Raw genomic sequence first — 15,006 nt, 5'->3', positions numbered from 1 at the left:
GCATTATACCGTGTTGCATGGTGTAATAGGGTGCGCAGCGCGTGTCCAGACTAGATCGGAACCTTCCGACGGTAAAAAAAAAAGTGTAAAATGACATGTTCTCTCTGCGCAGGCGAAAACCTGCCCCTGCAATATCTTTTGCCAGATCTCAGTTGACAGTGTAAGGGAAGCACAGATAAGAGGTGATGAACAGTCGTCGAACAACGAATGCTTCAGGCTGCAACCGGCATGTCGACAAGGGCGCCTGTCTTCGTCAGGGCCAAGTCCCATCGTCGAAACGTCGGCTCCAGTCTGACGCGTGCCTTTTTCAATTCACTGTTGGAAGTCTCCATCTTCGTGTCAACCTCTGCTTTTTCTTTAGAGCGCAACAACGAGGTGGGCGTTACGAGGTTGTGCAGTTGACGTTTGTCTCCGATAGACCACAGCTGGCGATAGACACGTGACGCGCGCTCTGTCCTCTAACAGGCACTCACATTTCCTAAGACCTTGCCCTATAGACGGCCGGGAAGAGATGTCTACGAACGCTTGCTGACGTGGACAGAGTCGTGCGCCTGGTTTCGCCGTATTTTGATCGTGTTGGAGATGTCAAGCCGTTACGACAGCCACTCTTTCCAACTGTATAAACGCGCCCTGTTTCGTCGCCTCCTCTACCATCTGTGCTTTCCTTCGCTGAGTTTTTATGCTCTTGCTCTAAGAAGGTTAGAACGACCGTGTTGTATTCAGTTATGAGAAAGTATACTCTTTTCCTAAAGCACATTCCTGATTCTAGGGTCAGTTCAAAAGTGACGAGACACCGCCTCGAATCTAACATTTAGGAATCTAAACTTGAATTCACAAAACGTTTCGTTCGTAAGTGCTGTTTGCCATTTACTGGTAGCCTTCGGTAACAATATGTGAAGCATCAGGATTTGCTGTAATTTTCGCTTCCGAACAATTCTAGGGTAGGAGCGTTTTGTGAATATGGGCCCTACTCTTTTCACAAGAAAACAATTCGGTGCCGCCGTACAGTGGTCGTGGCCCCCCCTTTCAAGAGAATACAAGCAAATATTGTTTTTCTGACATTACTAAAGCTTCGTGTATACCGAGGCGCCACAGAATTCATTTTAGTTTTTAAACGTTTCCTCCTGCTTATTGCCTGGTACCTCATTTGAGGTAGTATTCCATCGCTCCTCAGCTTAACGAAGCAAATTTAAAAAAAATAAGATTGAGCATGTGCAGCATTAATTTCGTGGACTGGACAAGGATACAGGATGACGATTGCTTGCGTTCATCGCCAAGTGGAGAACTTATGTTGCCTTAAAACGACGCTGCCCTGGTGATGGAGAAAGAACAGGGTTCAAGAAGTGGTTAGTGGCTGCTATGTATATCGGCTGGAACGTTTCGAACATTCACGACATTTTTTTTTATTTGCAAGAATAGCTTGGTTACCACCGATTATGTCGATGTTGTAATACGGACGTCCTGAAACACGTGAGTGCTATAAAAGCAACTGCAACACTCTCTCGCAGTCCGTGAGCTATGTTTTCGCCTGCGAAATGCGTTTTTAGTGGAGAAGCCGACAGGTAAGCTGTCATCGATCCTACGTCCCGCAGCCACACTTCCTGTTTGGCTAAATCATACATGGCTAAAATCAATAAAGCGAACAAAAGCGACGCGGATACTCTAAGCAACCCAGTTAAGAACACCGGATTCGTCAGTTCTTCGTATACGAGGGATAATTTTGGCAACTATTTGCAGCTGATCTCCCAGTTCTGTCGATTTACTTTGCAGTCCTAGCCTGCCTAGACGATAGGACACACAAGAACGTATGTTGCGCATCGGAAAGATGTTGCAGGAGAAAAGCGGTGTTTTCTAACCTGGGCCTGTACTTTGTAACGTTCCATTTCATGCGCTGCACAGTCTGCACCGTAGCGATAACTTCGCCAGCGATAACTTCGGTGTGGCAGCGTATTTGTTCGTTTTAAACTGTTAAATATGGTTAATGGTCATGGGAACATAGAGAAAATTAAACACGCTCATTAACTACTTTTCGAGCATCCGAGCCAGTGACGATGGGCGAGAAGAATTGAAAATTAAATGGGTCACTCGAAAACTGCGGCTTCTGCATTTTTTCCCCAAGGCAGCCTTGTCCGTGCTACCAGCGCCGTGTAATAATGCCACGAGACTAGCTCGCAAAAAAAATATATATCACGTTTTTGAATGACGCGATGCGAATAGCGAGCGCGTACATGTGCACCTGCTCGCGCGTGGTATATTACCAGCTGGGAGCACCAGACGCGCCACCATTAGCGAGAGGCCCGTCGTGTGGGCCGGGCAGCTCGCTCGCTTTGAATAGGCTCGGCGCGGTCATATATATACGCGGTCGTTTGCGAAGAAGCGGACATGTAGACATTGTCGACATGTGGCGGCTACCGGCGCTTCGCAAAGTAGGCCTAATGGTGCGTGTGCATTTCTGTGCCTTCCGTCGAGACCAGTGGTGCCAAGAATCGTGTACGTGACGGGGATATCAAGGCGAGGATACGCCATCGTCAAAGATGGGCCACCGAGTGGCTGCTGACGTTACATAATATACTTTCTGGTGATGCGATATCTGCAAGCCCACGCACGAATGTCTTGAACGTGGCACTTAAGTTGCAGAAAGGTGACAAGCTGAGCTAGTTGGTATGGTTCCATTGGTATATATGACAGCGTGCTTCGTCTGTGTTTCGTCTGTCACGCTGTCATATATGTGCCAATCGACTTTAGAAAGCCTTGGCGCAATCACACTTCCAGAACGCTCACGCAATAGTTCGCCGCGCCGAGTTTCCACGCGAACGGAATCGCGAAGGCTTGAGAGCGGACACGTTTTCCACAAACTGCATTCCTTAATGCTTACAGCTCGACTGACGTCTGCAAACAGCACACGCTTCGTTCCAGCTCACTCTGACGAGCACCGTTAGTGTACGAGCGAATAAGATACGCGAAGATCTTTTCCTATACTGCCACAGTATATACAGGCCGGTCCTGGCGCGCGATCTCATACAGGCGCCATTTCTCTCGCCGCCGCGAGTGACCTCCCAGCTTTCCCGCGCAATTAGACGCGTCGAGTTCCCTTTATATAGAAGAGGCCATGCGCGAGGCGAGATGAGAAGCGCCTGAGCTCGGCGGGAATGGCCCATTGAAATGTAGACGGCCCGATCAACGCCGTATCTCGTTTCTGCACGTGCACAAGAGTTCGTGTGCAGCTTTCTATAGCGCGCGACCTCTGGATCGCTGGTGGTGGCGCGCCGTCCTCACGCTCACTACAGCGCATTCTGAAGCCACTCAAATAGTGTAAGGGCGTACAGCTTCGTGGGCTAAGTTTACAGAGTAATGGAGTGGCGATGATTTTGGGATTGACGCTGATCGCAGCGTCCTATTCTTGTGGTGTAACAAAAACCGCTGTATAGCCCATGACAGGTCGAGGCCATGAGAGAACCACGAAGAGACCCCTCTCTTGGGTGAAGTGAGGTGCACTTAACGAAGAGGTGCACTTAACCATGACATCGACATTTGGGGACTCCTGCGAAAGCCGTGTGTATAGCTGCCGGCTTAATAGGCTGTAGGCAATTTCCTTTGTCCAAGAACGCGTGCGCACTGACAGGCAGATGCAGCGACTGTCTGGAACGCTTTAGGAATCTACCAGAAATCAAGAGACCGTCCACTTTAGTCCCATATAAGGTTCGCGAGAATGTACAGTTAGGCAAGTTTGTTTGGCATTGCCATTTTCCAGCGCAAAGACGGGACAACTAAACAGACAAGACGACACGGTGCTTTGTCTTGTCTTTTTTTGTGTATTCGGTTGTCCCTACTCTACGCTGCAACATAGCAATTAGCCAGTGTAAGGTGACGCTGGTTCACCGAGTAGACTGACGAGCACCTATAACACGTACTCTGGCGCCATTAGTAAACTTCTGAAGAAAAATTATGCGCCATTGAAGCGCTCCTTTTCATTAACGGACGAATCAATTCGTTGACTAGGCAGCCCACTAAAAGTTCATTTCGCGATTCAAGCACCTCAACACGATAGTCGCACAAAGTATCGACAGCTCAGAGCTTGCAGACGTGCCACTGCACTTTTGGTCAGACGCTAGGTGCAAGCGCATCGTTGTCGATAAATTGTGCTGCGGTTCAGCTGCATGGAAGCTTAGCGCCGTCACGGGCCTTCAGTTGTCCAACGTAATAGAGAACCCAACTATAGTGACTCTCCAAGACCTTACATACTGGGGAGAAATGATAGAAAACGGGTAATACAGGTTGCAAAATAAGATAGAAATAAGGAAAAAATAAAATCAGGATGCCAAAGGGACTCCTGTACTGCGTAAGTCCCACATTAGTGAAAGTTCGGCATTTTCCAGCACAAGCAGCACTCAAAGGCGACGACACCACACACCGACACCAGACGTTCTAATGATATTATTTTTTAACTTTTTAGTACTTTCCGTAGCAAGAATAAGTTATTAAAGTTATATTAAAAGGCACTCTCGTCAACGGAATATTTATATGAATATAATTTGCTATAGTACGTATTGAGATGTTGAAAAATCGTTATCCGAATTGTGAACTATATCACTAACAAATTTTTTGTTTCAGTAGTTGCAAGTGAGGCACGAAATATACCGAGTGCAGAACGGGGATATCCTTGGAGGAAGATCTAGGTCAACCTGATCGCCAGCCCGTCAATTCGCTCTCTCTTTTCGCGTCTCCTTCTCTACTGCTGCCGTGAACCTACCATACAACTACAGTTCTCGTCCAACGGGGATGCACTGCAATATGTCTGCAGTGATTAAAATTGAGTTCGCGTTCCGTGCGCAAACTTGGCATTGATATACAGCGCTCCACAGCAGGCTGCGTCGCGAAACAACGCACACTCGTTGCCAACCGTACTCCGAAGGCATCCACGTGACGTGAAAATGCTGCCTCGCACGAGCGTAAGTTGACAAAAAAAATGACCAAGAAAGAAAAGAAAAGGGAAAGAAACTAGGGTCTCGCACTGTGCCTTGCCAATGCATTAACGACTGTGCTATATAGCGCCATCGATGCCTCAGTGTATATGCTCTTCGGCCTGCCAGCGCGCCTTGAACTTCCGCCCTTCCAATCGGCGCACTGCTCTGCAATGCTGAGCAGGACTGGCTTCGAGTAGGGCAGGTTCTGGACAGAAGCTGCGTAGACTAACGGGTCTTCACTTTTCATTCGCGTGATCCGCATATTTGTGGCGTCTCGAACGAGAAACTTTCCTCGACCGCTCGCCGGTCGGAAACTGTACGCTCTCCGAGCGGATGCTGCTGCTGCTGCTGCTGCTGCTGCTGCTGCCGCTGCCTGCGTGAACTGCCACCTGCGCCACATTTATACGTGAGCAGCCTGTTCCTACAGCGCGCAGTGCATAGCTACAAAATTGTTGCTGCTGTGTCCATACACCCCGTAGACAGGTTCGCGCAGTTCGTACGCGATGGCCCCACAAAGCCTTACTCCGATCCAGCAGTGCCGGCGGCGGTTATGCCAGCGTCCGCACTATGCCCACCAGTCCAGGCCGGCGAGCGTAACAACCGTGAAACACAAGACCAAAACAGGTCAAAAGTAAAAAAGAAAAAGGAACTTATTTTATTGCCTGATGATGAATTCTGGCTAACCTTCCGACCTGTAATTTTTTCCTTCCCTGATTTCCAATCATTTTGGGATACCGGTTTCATACTAGGAGCCAAATAGCTCAGTCGAGTGTTCTATTTCGGGTAAGATAGCAACGACGAATTGGAGTACGGTCCAGCAGACTACAATATGCGTATTGTACGGCTGTTGAGTATCCCTGCGCCAAATCTTCTTCCCTTGTATATAGCTGTGCATTCACTTTATATTGTATTCTATTTAAGATTGCCTGAAAGAAAGCGTGCTATGGGTCGATTTTAGTTTACAGTGGTATAAGAAACATTCTTTGCAATCTGTTTCTTAACGTGAGGGCGAGACTAATTTACTCTCGTTGTGATGGTGAAAAGAGACGGGCAGAATGCCTGAAAGACAATGAGAGTCTCGATAATTCGCGCCATTATCGTTATTTTCAGTTATAGCACTCTCATCCACGCAGCATAATGACAGCTTTCGCCACTTCAGTCTCATCTCGTGACACTGCAAGAAGGAAACAATGTGATCCAAAAGTTATTTGCGGCTTTAGTGCTCTTGCAGCTGAATAATTACTGTCTTTACTGTGCACTCAGATCCACACAAAGTGCTGACTCATTCTAAGTCGGCTAGCCGCACAGGCACCATCCCAGCCTGCCCCACTATGGCTAGAGAAAGAGAACAAACGCCTTTTAAAAGAAACATCGCGCTGTTGTGCCATTTTGCAAAATGAAAATACTTAAATCGGAACATCGATCCCGTACACCACTTCGTGCGGAGTTGGCATTTCAAGAACAAGAAAAGAATACCGGTATCATTATATCAGCAGAGTACTTGAAGGGAGGCAGGGGAAAACTTCATACGAACGTTCACCGTGTGAGCGTGACTTGTGTTGGCGCGGATCAAGTTCGGCTTCTACCTCGTGCAGTCTTCGTTTAAGAAAGCTGGACCAGTATTCACAAAGTAGTAAGTCGTAAGAAGAAGCGCCAAGTAATCAGTGCGGACATACCGTTAACTAAGGCGGCTGACATTTGACAAACACTTCTTAAGAACGAAGAGCTTGCTGAACCTGATACCTGATATCACCGAGATACAATAACGCAGAATCGTGAGTCCCATCATTAGAAGGCACGTTTCATTTTACGCCGAGACAACAGTATAATGAACGCCATTATACGTTCGTGGACTGGCCGATTAATTACGTAAGACGATCCTCGACGCACATACATGTGGAGAGGTGCGGATACAATACGCCCAAATTAGCTACGACATAACTAAATGAATACTGCCATTTGCGGAAAGCCGCGCTCCACCACGTTGGTACATATCGTTGAGCATAGGAGCGAGCACTCCTTGCCGAAGAAAATTAATAGGGCGACTTAGGCAAACCGCTAGCGCTTCGCGAGTTAGCGTTCGCACGTTAGATACCTTCCAGTTTTGTGCACCGGTCGTCTCCTTTTTCTTCCTCCTATCTTTGTAACCCTTGCTCTGGTTAACCTCCTTCCCTGCACTCATGGATATCTTGCTCTCTCTCTCCGTTCTGCGCATGCGCTAGGTAGGGACAGAAGATTAGCTAGTGTGCGCAAAGCTGGAAGGTAGCACTTAGCGGTAACGTAAAGCTAAAACACTATTTAATGCTTCGGCTGGACACTCGCTGCTACTGTTCATAGGGATCACAACGACTCGCGCAATGTCCATCGCTACCCAACACCTCTAATTCACTGCCTTGAAATCCATTCACCTAAAACCATAACCAAGCGATTTTGGTTTTAGGTGGCGTTCAACTAAATGATCTACATCACCACCTCTTATAAATGAGACGATAAACGGCACGAACAATGCTGCCTGCATTGCTGCGCATTTGTCCTGACTTATTATTTTAATGCGACGTTCTCACTGCGAACCCTCCCGGACTTTATTGTCTGTGGGTGTTGGGCGGTGTTCCTGTCTTGTCGATAGCCTATACTCAAAAAAAGAAAAAAGAAATCGAATTACGTGCTTGATGGTGCAATCGCACCTCGGTTCTCCAGTGCCCCCAGCAGCACGATACTCTAACCAAACCAATAGGCCAGAATACACCTCCATCGCGCCAACTGTTGTTATCTTTCTTACATGTCATGCGTCCACTTACCTCTGCTTTTACGTCGTCATCCTTAGCGGACAGCCACTCTCCTCAAAGGTGCACCTGCAAAGTCAAGAAAAAGAAAGCAATCAAACTAACTGACCAATTACGTGATCCTATACTGAAATCCCACGTTCATAAATACCAGGATAAAAAAAAACATGCTATACGAATCGACACAAATCTTTACAAACAGCGCGTCAACCTCCTTCATAGAAATTACTCTAGTTTGAACACGCGTCTTAACTTCACTGCGGACCTCAATGCGATATGAAGCTGCTGAGGCTCTTGAACTCGCTGAATGAGTAAACGTTCGGGAAACGCACGAGTCTTAAGTTATAGCTGTATAAAAGAGGGTGTTGTTCGTGCCATTCATCGCGCTGAGTAGCGGGCCCAGGAGATAACTTCGGCGAGGCGGCATCGTCTGAGCCATGACAAAGAGCGAAATGATCGGATAACAAAAAAGAGGAAAAAAAAACAATGTTCCAGAATCTGCATCCCAGCTGCTTCGCGTTTCTAGTTAGCGACCTCTCTCTCTCTCTCTCCAGAGGCACATACAAATTATTTTTCTAAATACGCATCCTAAAGAAAACACAGCTTACGATCTATTGCAAGAATCGTCATGTTTAGGGCTCTCGTTTGGGAAAAGACGGTGTAAAGAAAGACAGTCTGTATCAGTTCAGTTTCCTTAATTGTCATATATACTTACCCGTGCTAGTTTATACATCTAAATGTCCAGCGGGTCAACAAACTTATCTTCAGCTACACGGTTCCTCTGTCATTCCTAAAATTGGCCACCTGCTCGCGTATTCGTCGAAAAGTCGAGATAACTGTAACCCAGCGATTTGAAAGCTATGTACTGCGTGAGATATTTGCTTTCTGATGCGCTTTTCATTAAGGAAATAAAACCTCCATTCTCCTGTACGAAAAATACACAGAGGCATCTCTAGCTTTTGCCTTGATGAACGTAGGCTGAATGTTTCCCTTTTTATTTCCGGAATTTGCGGATTATGGTCCATTTTCAAAGTTCCTTTGTGCCTAGGCGTAACGTTCTCAACTCCTGCGACAAGTTCATGATTGACGCTGACGTTTTGCGCGAGTTTTTGAAAAGAAATGATAAATAATATTCACTCGTGCGCAGGAATAAGGAGCACAGCTGGATGTTAGTTGCACAGGAGGCTTTTATTCGATCTCAACGTCTTTCGTTTTTGGCAAAGTCTAGAAGGCTGCTTCGCCAAACCAACGATCACCATCGCCGAGAGATCATTTATGCCTCAGTCGAATATGAATCCTGTTGCTGCAGTAACTGCACTGACTTAAACTACAGTGACAGCTCGGCTCGACCGGTGAAACAGATCAAGATTATATTTGTGGTTTTATTAACAAAAGCATTAGTACGTTGCGAAAAGTCGAGAAGAGGACTGTATCACCACCTTCACATAAGAAGAGCCAAATTTTTTGTGAGACAGTAAGTCGGAGATAATGCCGTTCTTACGCCAACGCAGGACGAGCTAATGAGGTCAAGAGTAGTAGTACAAAAGTAATTGATTAACTACATAATTCACAGTAGACGTTCAATTCATTTTTCGTTAAATTTTGGGTGCATGTCACAGCTGCAGAAATAAAGCTCGTCAATGCACAATGCAAGTATATATAGTTAGTAGGAATACTGAGGCTAGCGCCAGTTTGAGACATATCTTGCCTTCACATATGAATAAGTGTCATTGACATTCAAATTATTACGAAAAAGCCTACCTCACAAATGCGGGACAACGCCAATGGAACGCCAATGTATTTTGTGACGAAGGTTTGGATACGTTCATCTCTGGACAGGTACGAATCTGAGGTTTTCAACTAAATGGCCATACCTGTACCGAAATTCGAATAAGTGGCCTAAGTAAATAATCATGCGTTTATTATGAAATTTCAGTTTATAATTAGAATTTAACTATCCCACATCGACTGATGTCTGCCGTCGCAAAAAAAAAAAAGTCAACAGTAGTTGTACTGCACTGCCTTTGAAATTTTAGGTTCTTGCTATGTGAAGAAAGTGATATATGTTATAAGAAACTCTCAGTAGAAGAACTACGCTTCACAGCTTTTTCTCGCTTCTATGGTATATATATATATATATATATATATATATATATATATATATAGCAAAATTGGCTCCCAAATACTTTGGCTACACTTTGTCATATATACAGATGTATCAGCCACAATGATAAAAACAAAAAAAAACAATAATGCGAACGTTGTCGAAGTCGATGCATAAACGTTCCCCAAGAGAATGACGCGGCGAAGAAAGGCCCAGTAGAAGCCCTCCGACAAAATGTTCTAACACGGTGACGTGTGACAAGAGCATTTACAGATCAGTCGCTTCCCAGATTAATTGATCCCTTTATATACACATCCAGTGCTACAATGCGCCATGCGCGGATCCAGGGGGGGTTCCCGGATGTCCTGACCCCCTCCGCCCTTAAAGTGTGTGCGTGCAGCGCCAGCTACAGCATGTGACAAACTCATGAAGTCCTTCTTCCCAGCTGTTACTGTTCTTTTGCTCTGTATATGTGTGTGTGTGGAAAACTTTATTTTTGCTCTGGAGAGACAGGAAATATTTAATGAATATTGAAGACAATGTCGTTTTGCCAGCTAGTAAAGCAAGAAAAAAAATAAAAACAAAACTCATCATCATTATCAATCACCATTTCAAAGTGATTGTTGATTCAATCAACAATCACTTGAAAAAAATATCCACGCGTGTATTGATAATATAGCATATTTCATTTTATTCAAAGCACAATTTTATTAAAAAGATTGCTTGTGGAAGTTAACAAAATTGTTGTCCTTGACGTGGGTTACTCAAAGATGAAGACACAGAGAAATTTTCGAATTCCAGCCATTTAGTTCGCAAGGCATATCCACAAAAAAAAAGCAATTCTGATTGTGTCCTAATTGTGCTGCAGAATTCCCCACTGTTCAAGTTAAATTTGACCTGCAGTGATTATTCACGCGTTTTGTTAAAAATGTCAGTGGTGCTACATCACTTTTTTTGCCGAAAGTTTGACTTTGCTTATCACATTGTATTGTATTCTTATGCCCCTCCTGCTTGGGCCCGCTAAAGGGCCTGCAGTATTTGGTAAATAAATAAAATAAACTAACCATGTTCTCGTTTTAAAAATTCGTTCCAAGTGGAAGTGCGTTGAGAATTCACCAGCTTCAAATCATAAACTGTAATGTGTTTTCTAAAGTGCTCTGCAGATAAAGAAGTTAATTAGAAAAACTTTATTATATGTTCACCTATACATTTAAATTTCTCGCGCCAGTAGTATCGTCCGCCTCTTTAAGCAGACCAGCTCAAGGAGTGGAATTGGGCTACCTTGCCCGGCGTAGAAACTGTTTAAATTAAAATAAGCACCTGTACAAATTCCGAGAGCGTCTTAAAGCTCGCCTAAACGAAGCTACGCGATGTATTAGCGGAACACAGACGCTACTTCCGTAATCTACGGTTTTCGTAGGAGAGGAGAAAAGGAGGAAATAATTTGAGCTCACGATTGCTCAATGACTGGAATAGTTCGTCGGCCCACGAGTCGTGGAGCTTCCGAAAAAAAAAAAAAAAAAACACGGTCATGTCCTTCGCTGCAGGACTGTAAGCCTCCACGTACGGATGCACGAGACCCGCACCCATGCGTGCGATCACGTGGCGCGCACCAGTTTTCGTCCATGCAGTCGTTCTGTGATATGTTCAATGGTGAGCAGAGGGGCGCACCTTTTTTTCGCTGATGCCATCGAGTCACCCCAGCCGCACAGTGCGAGGCGCATGGGCGAGTATCGTGCAAAAAAATCCTCGTCGAAGCTTGCTCAACCGTTGTCTGCAGAAAGATGCGCGCGGATCGCCCGTATGGGCGGGGCGTCATTATCGACGACCAGGAATGAGCTCGCGGCGTAATTACGGCCCACCATCCAGGAAGAAAGTTCAAGGTCAGGCCGAGAAAGGAAGGCGCGTCTCCGACGGACGCCCTTGCCTCGACACCTGCTCTCCGCCGGGTCTGCGCTGCATCGGGTGCGCAGTAGCTTCTTCTTCTACTTTATTGTTTGTTTGTTTCTTTGGTTGTGTGTTCCCGCTTGGCGTCCGACTTCCGTTATGGCCCCTTAATTTTAAGCTGGTTCCCTTTTTATTATTATTGAACTTTTTCTCGGGGAGAATGCAGGACTTTTTTGTGATCTCCTCTGCACTGTTCTTGAGCTGACTGAAGAGCGCAATTTTTAAACAAAGAGTAGGCGCCTACAAGCGCGAAAAGAAAGTCAGTCGACTTTCCTCCTGCTCAGCGCTTATTTTCTGAGACAGAAGCAGGGGCTGTCATACCAGACATTCTGCTTGCTTGCTTACGCCAAAATTACGGCGCTATCAACTCAATAATAACTACTGTGCGATGCGCAACACCGTAGCCTCTGCCAGTTACAGGAGTGCTTGTTCTGGCCTCCACAATACATGCACAGACTGCACCGCTCTCAGAGTCTGTGTGGCGGGCAAAGTCCCGTAAAAAAACGGCCAAGTGCAAATTTTGCGCGATTGTTGAGTGGTTAGCGCGTCCAGATACCGTATGCACACTGTCGCAGTGGCATGAGCTCGATCCCCAATTGCAGTGGTGGGCCAAGTTCTGCTTTTTGCCGTCACAAAAAAAAAAGAACGTGTAGCGAGGGATAAAGGAGTTGGCCTAGTAAACGACGTACACAACAAGCCCAGTTTGGAGCTTTGTGCTGTTGTCGCAGCAAAATATCTACTTGGCTGAACAAAATCTTGTTAGAGTTTTGCATAAAACAAGAGCGGATCAGTGCGATGCGTCCTACGCAAACTGTTTCCAAATATGCCACCTTTCTAGGAACCAATGCGCCTGAAAAATGTAAAGGCGCAATAGACACACACACACACACACACACAATCATGAGAGAGCGAGCGAGAATAACAGGCAGACTTGAGACAAGCGTTATGGTTTGTCTAGATGCCCTATTTTCCTCTTGAAAATCGCCATAAACGCTGTTTACAACAAAAGAAGATATCTCCACGTTGCAGGTTTTACATAAAGGCAAAATCAAGGCTACAAATTCAAAGCATTCTTCTGTTCATATATAGAAGCAGGTGTCAGCCAATCATGATGTTGGACATATCATTACTGAAGGCGGCTGGCCAATGGGAAGTAGCATTTACGAACGAAAAGCTTTGTGAATTCGGCCCCAGTTTGCCAGAGCTTTACGGCCGAGCATTCTTAAGAAGTTTCTAATCAATATTTTGCCATAGATACTGGTATAAAAAATAGAAAAATAAATGGGGAACACGAGCCAACACGTACTTTCGTCACAAAGAGCCTGTCACAGAAAACGTTTTACCCACAGTTAGGTTTCCTCACACTTAAAAAGTGCATTGGATTAGTGATAAGGTTAGCTAAACTGGCGAGTGACGTGGGTAAAGTGTTCTCTGTTACCCATCATTCCTTTGCCACTTTACGATTTACTCTGAAACAACCCAGTGTCACACGCACGAGCAAAAGGCTAATGTACTTTTTAAAAGACTTACTCAGTGGACACAGAGTTAGGTAGTTTTTTGTTATAAGCGAAAAGGCATAACAATATGTGCAGCGGCGTCTTTCTTTTTTTTTCTGCTATGAATAGAGCTAGGATTCAGCTGTGCGTTCAGATATTCTATCCATTCCAGTGCACAGAGGACGGACCAAATGTTAATTACTGCAAAGCGCATCACGAATTTGTGCAGCAGCGTGGACACCTGCTAGATGTTGAACATTGCGCTGCGAAAACCTTAGCGTTAATATTTTTCTAGTTATTATTAAAAACACGTTTCCTGCAAAGGAGAGGAAAATGGAGCCAGTCGGGGTATTTTCTACCTCAAGTACTATCCCCGCAGCAACCCGTTTATAGCCGTCCCCGACGATTTTTAACCGTTAGTAAATGTACGCATTGGTGCGCTTCCTCCAAGCAAGTGTTTCAAAATTGAAACCTTCGACGGAGCACGAACAAAACCTTTCAACTGCGAGCACAAGTATGAAGCACAACGCTTTGTTTGCCACGTGAGCCTGTCCGTCCTTGCCAGGCCACCTCGTCATACTCAGCCTCACTCTTGCCATATGGCGAAGAACTCCGCCTTAAGACCTGGGATCGAACTAATGCCCTGACGGCAGTTTGCAGCTGGGAGCCATGCAAGCCACCCACTACGTCATCGCGCAGCTGTGGCCCTCGGCAACCTGTGTGCGGTTTTGTACGCTGCATGCACATATTATGAGAGCGCTGACACGTGTGCATTTATTTCGGATACCACGAAAGTTAAGCGAACGAGGACTACGTTGTGCTGAAATTTCGAAGTAGAAATTGTTCTTCGGAGATGGGCGGTATCGAATGAGTTCAGATTCGTAGAAATCGCTTAAGTCTGGCGATTTTATTTTTTCGCCATCACACACACTCGCTCTATGCGTTCTTTTTTCTTTTCTAATTTCACCTATCGACTTCCTCGTGGCTAACAGGGAAGAAGTGCTCTCAAGGCCGCGCACTCATTATCTCGCATCGGCGATCATCCTCCCCGGTGGTGCAGCGGCTAGGCGAAAGACGCTAATTACGCGGCGAATATAGCGGGGCGCAAACTGAACCTCCCAGCGAGGCTGGCCGCCCTTGCGATGGGTGCCCCGAAGTGTAGGCAGCGCGCCCCCTTGTAGGATGACCTGGGGGCACCTGACGAAATGCTACAGGCGTGAACGAAATTAATCCGGAGCGGACCTCCTTCGCGGTGCGCTCCCCAGTCACGTGGTATCGCCGCAGGACGTAAAATACACCATGTTGTCAGTCGTTCGTACACTGTTGGGGGCTGAGTTTTACGTCACACATTGAATTTACCGTATTTTTTTTTTTTTGCAGATGTAAAAAAAAAAGGGGGGGGGGGGACGAAAAGAAAGAAAAGAAGCAACCACACAAACGACAGTACGAAAGCGCATACGTTGCGCTTTCGTACCTCCGTTTGCGTTGTCCCTACCTTTTTCCCACGCATAACACGCAGTGCAAGACAACTATGAACTACTGCAAGCATTCAGAACATATAACAAAAAAAAAAAAAAATGTAGCACCACAAGAGCAGAAGACTTTCGGAAGAAGTGGCATTTTTTTACGAAGCTAACAATCTTCCGCATAACGAGCCAACTCACCCTGTAGTAAGGTTTTCTAAGCCAGCGCAGTTTAATTATATTTAGTTA

General features: G+C 45.8%; 1 protein-coding gene across 5 annotated transcripts in view; it reads right to left on the bottom strand.

Moving 5' to 3' along the window:
• The window catches only part of LOC119437472 (uncharacterized), a 258,469-nt gene that overhangs the window by 29,080 nt on the left and 214,383 nt on the right, over nucleotides 1–15,006 (bottom strand). For all 5 annotated transcript variants that reach the window (XM_049660595.1, XM_049660594.1, XM_049660593.1 and 2 more), the window contains one exon: nucleotides 7,763–7,816. The gene's annotated coding sequence lies outside the window, so the exon portion shown is untranslated. The remainder of the gene's footprint in view (nucleotides 1–7,762; nucleotides 7,817–15,006) is intronic.

This window comes from Dermacentor silvarum, chromosome 1 (assembly GCF_013339745.2).
Source record: "Dermacentor silvarum isolate Dsil-2018 chromosome 1, BIME_Dsil_1.4, whole genome shotgun sequence".
NCBI classification, from domain to species: Eukaryota; Metazoa; Arthropoda; class Arachnida; order Ixodida; family Ixodidae; genus Dermacentor; species Dermacentor silvarum.
Note: the sequence above shows the minus strand (reverse complement) of the source record. Positions and strands in the feature narration are given on the sequence as shown.